This window comes from Myotis yumanensis, unplaced genomic scaffold (genome assembly GCF_028538775.1).
Source record: "Myotis yumanensis isolate MYYU_CA2020_CCGP unplaced genomic scaffold, mMyoYum1.0.hap1 SCAF_5, whole genome shotgun sequence".
Classification (NCBI taxonomy): domain Eukaryota; kingdom Metazoa; phylum Chordata; class Mammalia; order Chiroptera; family Vespertilionidae; genus Myotis; species Myotis yumanensis.
The window spans coordinates 68,446,540-68,455,290 of record NW_027223756.1 but is presented as its reverse complement, the minus strand read 5'-3'; positions in this window follow the sequence as shown (position 1 = coordinate 68,455,290).

Here is an 8,751-nt window from a genome sequence, read left to right as displayed (position 1 = left end):
GTTCAGCTACATATGAGCAGTATAAATTAATGATGGATGGACACTATTCTTTGTGCTAGAAAAAGAGTGATTGAAAAATATCTCAAAATGTTAAAACTGGGTCATAAACAACATTGGGAAAAGAAACTTTAGTTGTGCAGTTGTGAAAATTAGAAGGTTTTTTTGAGTGTATAGTAAAGAAGAGTGGAGGCAAGGGACGCAATAGCGTGTTTTAACAATGTTCCAGGAAATTTTGCTTTACTCCCTAGTCAACTGTGAGCCTATTTCTTATAAGAGGGTTGGAAGCAAACTTTCGGAACAATCTTGAAGTGTTCTTACCAATTTCCTTCAAGTCCAACACATTGAAATCACTGGAGATGGTGACAGGAAGAGTCTCAAAAGTCTTAGACAATTCTCTGAGAACTTGTAGAAATCGTAAGTACTCAGAAGCTAGTCTTTTTCCCTAAGCCACTGGTGATTTATAAAAGTTTTATCAACCTTTCTATATGAAAGGCAGTCATCATTTCAACTCTGAGGAAATGTTGCTAAAATACACTAATGATAGCATTTTTAGTAAATTACAGGATACAACTTGACCTTCCACAGGAGAGTTGAGATGAATAAGGGAAGACTGCATGGTCGGACATGGTTTCTGTATTCTATTTCATGCCAAGTGCCAATTATTTTTAATTAAAAAAGGCATACAGAAGGCAAATATTTGTCCTAAGAGCATGTTTTTCTTCCACTAGCTTTCCTAATGGTCACTAAGGAAGAGCGATGCAATACTCATTAGGTAAAAGCACCATGAATATTGATTACTTATTATATTTATGATAATCCCAAAACACATTTAGTAACCTCTTAATTTTCCCCTCAAATATTAATCACAGAGATACAAAATTCCATTAAACAATTTCTATAATCAAGACAAAGGGTATAACATAAAATTTCAAAATGCCAAAATGAAGGCCTGCAAATTTAAAACATAAAGGTTATTGTGATGTGGAGGTCACTTCACAGACAACAAGCCAATTCTTGCATAAGCTAATTAATCCTGGGTACTGTGTCTGCAGTTAAGCTAGCAAATAAGACTGCCTGATATTTTACACACTGGCCAACTGGCCAAGTTTTCCTTAGATAACTCAATCTTAGGACATTAGCACACAATTCATTGAGAACGCCTTCTGTAAAAGAAAAACGATATTTCTGTTTTACAAAACACTAATTTTTAATATAGAGCTAAGTGAATTTAAGAAAATATACTATTTTAGAAATGAAAAGATAAAATTGAAAGCTTTTTCTATTCACTCAGTTTCACTTGAGGTCCCCAAAATTCTAAAAATGACTGAATAGTTCTACCTTCTAAAGACAGCTACTAATTCTATAGCTGTAAGATTTACCAAAATATAACAAAACTATACCTTTGTTTGAGTTTCTCCAAAAGGAGAGTTTGAGAAAAAAAGACTCGTACTGAAGTAGTTCAGTTAGTAGTTTATACAAGAAAGCAGAAGCAGGGAAAATGGAAAAGCCAACTTGTGCACATTACTGAAATTCTGCAGGAACCTCTGAGAAACAGATATAAATGTTTTTCATGATGGTCCACCCCGCAAAAAGGGGGGTCTGGGCATTTATCTACTGGCTTGCCCACTGGCTGAGGGTTGGTTATGGTGTTAACAAGATCACACTTTGGGATTGAGCCTACGAATGGGCGAAGAGACATCTGATTCTTTAGAGAAGGGCTTGAGACAAAAACGGAGAGGTCTGTGCTAGACACCTGGGGGGGGGGGGGGGATGATCACCATTTGCTCCTTACTATCGACCACAGCTGTGGCTGAATAAAAAATGAACCAAGGGGATGTGATGCAGGGCACCAAAAGCATCTGCTACATTAGACCACCTTTTTGTAAGAGACATTGGAAATTCTAAGGAAATGGATCAAAGTGAATAATCCCTTAAAGCAAAGGAACTCAAAGCATTGTGGTATTCCCCTTACTATTCCCATAGAGGTGGGCAGAGGGTTGCTTTTTATCCCCAAAGGCAAATGAGGAAGCTTAAGAAGAAGCACTTCTCTAAGCGTCTGGGGGATGTTTACAGGAGGGGAGACTTACAACTCACAGCATCAGACATGTTTCTTCTCACCTGCAAGAAGTGGCTGAGCTACCTCTGCTACTAAGAGAAGAGAGCACCAAAGAGTTCCCACATCTTAACATGTGTCCCCTTAAATTTGCCTTCCTTTCACCTGGAAATTCGGAAGTCAGCAGGCTAGCAAGGGTAGACTGTGTGTGCAGAGTAAGGAGGAGAGAATGCAGTTATGAGATCAAAATGCCCTTCTACTATTTTAATGCAGCAAGGTTCCATGAGTAGGCATTCTTGCATGATAGGCTAGAATGGTCTCGAAAGACTATCGCCTAGGACTGCAGCCTGCAGGATGAAGAACCACACAGAAAGGGGCTGTGGGGATGGAACCCTGGAGGGCAGCAGCTGAAGGAAGATCTTAAGCGGTCAGCCACAGCGCACTTCCTGGGAGCCTATGGCAGGCTGCTACTTCCCACAGATTTTTTTCTGCCTCTTACTGAAGATATGCCTATCAAACTGTGAGCATATTTCCCAGCAGCCTTTCACTAAAGTGACCACATGACTAAGTTATCATCAAGGCAAGGCTGCCAGAAGTAATGGGTACAACATTTGTCTCACTTGCTAACATTGAAATTGTTTGCCTGGATTTGCCTCTTTCCTCTTTTTTTCTATCTAAAAAACAGTTCGGGGCAGGTATTTGATCATGCAGACCAGGGTAACACCTAGGTGATGGTGGAACAATAAGATGGGAGGAACTCGGGTCCCTAAATGAGCTTATGAGGCAGAGCTGGATTGTTAAGTAAGAGAGTAAAAAAATCTCCATTTTATTTAAGTCAGTGTTTCTCGATGTTTTGTTTTGTGTTTTTTTTTTTCCCATTATTGTCCCCCCTAAGGATAAAAAAATAAATGTATTTAATGTAACTAATTTTTAATTTAATTTCTTTATAATGGGAGAGATTGAAAACTAAGAAATAAGATTTTGTTGAGCTTTAGAAGGCCACAAATCCTTTTAATACCTAAGATATTTTCTTTCCTTCACCCCTCCCCCCAAGACCCAATTTTCACTACTATTGGTAATGCATAATTTAAGTTATTGTATGTTTGGTCTCCTTGTTAAAGCAGTTTAACCTTTTCCCTCACTAATATAGTGAAGGAACCCACTATTTATAATCCATAACAGAAATCTTGCTATAATAAAAATTGCTGGAGAATCAATAGAGAACTATAAACACCAAATAAATAAAACACCAGGGGAGTACAATGGGTATTGTGGACTGCAGGTTTATGTCCCCCTAAAATTCATATGTTGAAGCCTTGCCTCCAATGTTACTGTATTTGGAGATAGGGCCTGTGAGGAGGTGATAAAGCTTAAATGAGGTCATAAGAATGAGGCCCTAATCCAAAAAGGGCCAGTGCTCTTATAAGATGAGCAAATGACACCTGAACTCGCTCTCTCAACCATGTAAGGACACCTCAAGAAAGCAACCATCTGCAGGCCAGCATGAGAGCTCACACCAGGAACTGAATCAGCAGTACCTTGATCTTGGACTTTACCACCTGCAAAACTGTGAAAAAATTAATTTCTGTTGTTTAAATCACCCAGCCTGTGATATTTTATTATGGCAGCTGAGAAGTCTAATATAATGGGCTTGGACACATTTTTGCTCATCTTTCCTTTTTGGGGAGGAGCCAAAGCAAGGGGCAGGGATGTAAAATCAGAGAAAGAAGGATGGAGAAACTTTCAATAGGATTTTTAAAAATAAGTTTTTTAGACTAAACGAGACATTTTAAAACTTAAAAATGTAGTCCAAAGTTATGGATTTTATACAAGATGTCATCCAGAAGTGACAATTAGGGGCAGAAAAATAAATCTGTTTCCTAAATGTACTCTACCAACTTTAGTACACCCTCTAGGCCTAATTATCCAATAGCCAATAAGCAAAGCATGTAGACTGCAAATATGTAAGAAAAAATGAAATTCTTTCTCCCATTAATATTTAGCTGTTATCAAACTGTCCTAATATAATTGTGATTACCCTTATCTTATTTGATATATAACTTTTACTCCCCTTCATAGATGACTACTAGGATTTTAATGTCTGTTCATGGAGCATAATTACTTAATATACCAATTACCACTTTGCAGTTACTAAAAGAATTTAGACTCCTTTGCCACAGTGGTTGTCTCATTCTCCTAGCCTGAGATTGTCACTCAGTACTTAACTAATGAGATTTTCTATGAATAATAGAGAATGGTTAATATTATTACTTCTTCACCTATTGAAGTCTGAACACTTCAAGGTGATAAGAGAATTATGAGCAGCATCTTTAGAATACCTATATTTTTAAATAATAATATTTAATTTAATAATAATTTAATTTAATAAAAGCTTTTATATGTTTCCTAATTACAGAGGGAGAGAAGGGTGCTTTTTTAAAATGTATTTTTAAAGAACTTTTTTAAGTAAAATAGTGATTTCTTACAAAACTGCTATTAGTCATAGAATTAGACATGTTTTCCTCTACTTATTTATTTCCTACTAAGATTTAGTAATATTATTCTTCCTCTGTAAACTATAGGTGGTTCAGGAGTAAGCAGAATGAAATATTAAAGTAAATTCTCTGCTTCTTTTTCCTTCGGCCCCACCCCAGTTCTTATAAACATAAAGCCCTCTCTAAGTGTAAGGTATTTCCAGTGTTAAATGAGAGCAATAGAGAGAAAAGAAGAACCACTTTTTTATTATTTATTTTTTTAAAAAAACTTTTTATCTTTATCCCCCCTGTGCCCCGCTCTGCCCAGTTCCCACCCCACCCCAGGCCTTCACCATCCTATTGTCTGTGTCCATGGGCAATGCATATATGCATATAGATTCTTTGGTTAATCTCTTCCCAGTCCCCCCACCCCCATTCCCTCTGAGATTCGTCCATCTGTTCCATGTTTCCATGCCTCTGGTTCTATTTTATTCATCAGTTTATTTTGTTTATTAGATTCCACATAAAAATGAGATCATGTGATATGTGTCTTTCTTTCATTGGCTTATTTAGCTTAGCATAATACTCTCCAGGCCCCTCCATGCTGTCTTAAAGGGTAATAAATCCTTCTTTTTTACAGCTGCATAGTATTCCATGGTTATAAATCAGTGGTTCCCAAACTTACTTGGCCTACCGCCCCCTTTCCAGAAAAAATATTACTCAGCGCCCCCTGGAAATTAATTTTTTTAAAATTTTAATAGCAATTAAACAGAAATATATATGTATTAATGTTTCTACCTTTTTCGTAAAATATAGTAAAGAAAGGTGTAAATTAGAAACATTGAAGTTTGAAATTATGAAACTATTTATTGAACTCAGAATAGAAAGGTAATACAAAAAAAGTTAAAACAAATGCACCTGTGGCCATCACGCCCCCCACCCCCATCGCTGCAGCGCCCACCAGGGGGCAGTAGCGCCCACTTTGGGAATCACTGGTATAAATGTACCAGAGCTTTTTTGTCCACTCATCTACTGATGGGCAATTGGGAAATAGCTAAAATCTGGAAGAACCACTTTTTAAATAAAGGTCTTAAAAACCGAAACATCCAACTCAAAAATGTCATCTGTGAAATCACTTAGGTCTCAAAAAGCTCACATCCTAAACAGAAAATCAACAACAATAACAACAAAAATAATGACCCAGTTACTTCCAAATCACTTAGGGTTTACAAACTCTTCAACCCTCATATCAAAACCTCCCTTGCTTTTCTCTGTTCCAAGGTTATATGTATACTCCTATCTTCTTTATCGTTCTTGTCCTGTATTATAAAATCCCATTTCCCATCGGTGGTGGCTCATTCATCTGCTCTACACAGCCTTCCCTGGCCTGGTTGCCCTTGATGGTTCCTCTTAGGAATCGTCTGTGGGAGGCTGAGGTGAGGAAGTGCTGAATACAAGGCCAACAGCCTAAGGAAGGCAATGGTCTATCAATTTCTCATAGCCTAGAACCAAGTCGTATTTGACCCTGTGTTTCAGAGTCCCAGCACAGCAAGTATTCATGAAAGTTGTTTTTGCTTTCTTTTGTTTTGTCTTTGCATTAATGTAGTCACTGGATGAAGAGAAGGAAAAGAAACATCGGCCGAAACTGGTTTGGCTCAGTGGATAGAGCGTCGGCCTGCGGACTGAAAGGTCCCAGGTTCGATTCCAGTCAAGGGCATGTATCTGGGTTGCGGGCACATCCCCAGTAGGAGATGTGCAGGAAGTAGCTGATCGATGTTTCTCTTTCATCGATGTTTCTAACTCTCTATCTCTCTCCCTTCCTCTCTGTAAAAAATCAATAAAATATATTAAAAAAAAAAAAAAAAGAAACATCGTCTTCTCCCAGCGACAGACCACTATCACAGCATGGGTCCTAGGCCTTCAACTCTTTCCTTCCCCGGCTCCCCACCCCCAGCCTGGCTAGCAACCAAGGCCACTCCCCAGTCTCGCTATTTGTTTGACCTCGGGGCTGCCCAGAGGGCAGGGGCTAAACACTCCCAAACCACCTAACTACTCCTTGCTCAACAGTCTCTCAGCAAGGCTAGCCGACACCAAGCAGCTCTCTTGAATCACGATATACCAGCTATTTCCAAACCAGCAGCCTTCCAAAAAGTTCTCATTTAGATGAATGAAGCAATTTATAAGCAAGATAGGAAAGACAGGAAGAAAGATGAGATAAGGAGTGCTGCTTCAGCTTTTTCAGGAGGTCCAGTCTGTATACCAGTAGCCAGCCTTGTCAAGTGCTCACTACATTTACTCGGATAAGCTGTTATCCTGCCCTGGGAAGTCCGGGAAGTTTTTTTGGTCCATCGCCATTCATTACCAGGAAGAAAAATCACCTTCTCGTTTGAAGCTTTTTTTTTCATCATGGCCCATTGGCCGTGACTGATGTTGCTTTAAGTATAGCAGTTAAAACTGCTTAACCTCAGAAAGCCCTATACATAAAAAGTGTTCGCTATAGTTAAGATAAAATCCAGAGGAGGCGGAACTGAGATGGGACAATAGGTGCCTTACACTTCTACTCACCACCTCTCTAGTAGCTAAAAATGTAAGATCCTACTCCCAAGATACAGTTTTTTATAACTCTCATTACAAAAAAAAATGTCCAGGATATCAGAACAGAACTCTCATACACCCTGAATATTGCACAACACCATTGACATCAATGAGGATATGGAACTTATTTTCATTATAAATAATAAATACATTTTTTCTGTTTCACTTCCCACTAAAATGTTTCTTTAAAAAAAATCTATGGTATCATTTCACACTTCAATTCCTCTTTTAATACTGTTCCAATCATGTTTACAATAATTAGAATATGGTTTACTAGTTTCCTCAGCAACTAGATTATTTTAACAATCAATTTTTTATACAAAGCAGTCTGTGATTTGTACCATAAGATAATAGCTTCCATTGCAACAAAGTCACTATTTCTCTCAGCATACTTAAACTTCATATGAAGATGGAGCCAACAAAAGGAGAAATGTTCTCTACAGTTTAATAACATTTAGCATGTTAGACATCAATTATAAGATGGCCACTTGGCATCTTCTTAAGTAATTCTGTTACCACACAATTTCAAGGGCCAGGATAATAGTGGCACATATAAGGAAAAAAACTTAAAGGAGAGTTACGTAAAAATTAGCCTAAGAGGCATGAAGTAAACAATTTAAAAAACCCATAAATAGGCAGCTAGCTAATAGTTATTACATTCAATAATTTAGCATGATATGCATGACGGTTTTGACCTCCAAAATAATTTAGCGCCTTGAGCTGAGATTAAATGCAGAACATTAATTTTTCCCTCTGGTTGTCAAGCCAACCAAGAGACCCGTCAAATCCATTTAAATAAAGCCTGCATCATATAATAATATTAAAGGGAATAAAATATTAATATGGGCCTGTGGTAGAACATTGGCCAAAAGAACTGCAGTGAGGTGCCTTTAATTTATTACCCTGACAATCTGTCTTTGTAATGAAACTAGGAGTTAAAGCCCCATCTAAGCATTATTTTCCATGGCTAGAAGTAGGGCCCATTTAGGAAAGGTTACAGGTCCTCCGAATGCTGAGAATTTTTAGCATCTCCAAGTGAAGAAAGTCATGAGTTCCATTTTAAATGTATTAATTTGAAGAGATAGCAAAGTATAAATGCCAGGAGTCAGTTGTAATGAAAATGAAACTTTAAGCTAAAAAGGGAGACACGAATTCATTAAGTGAGGCTTGATGCGCTTCCCCCGTAATAAAAGTGTATCTGAATCAATGCATTATTTGTATGCCACATACACCCAACTTAATCAGTGCTTCTTCTACCAAACACATTCTGATTTTTATCTCTGAAGATTACGCTTTTCAGCATCATTTCCCAATGAGTGCTCTCTGAACAGTGGAGGTTTTAAATACATCTCCTTAAATATTATATTTGCATTCTGAAAGTGATATCCCTGTAAGAACTACCCTTATTTCATTTAAAGATTTTAGATTTATGAGCATGGAGGTTATAGACAGAGATAAACAGTGGGAGAAATAGGTCTGTGCTTTTTGTCCTCAAGTAGCTGCTCTATAGACCTGAACACTCAATAAGCATTCATTTTACTAAATGAGAAAAATGTACAAAGTTCTTTTTTTAAAATTAGTTTTGTTTAAAAATTACTTGAAACACACCAAACATGTTCTTTACTGCTA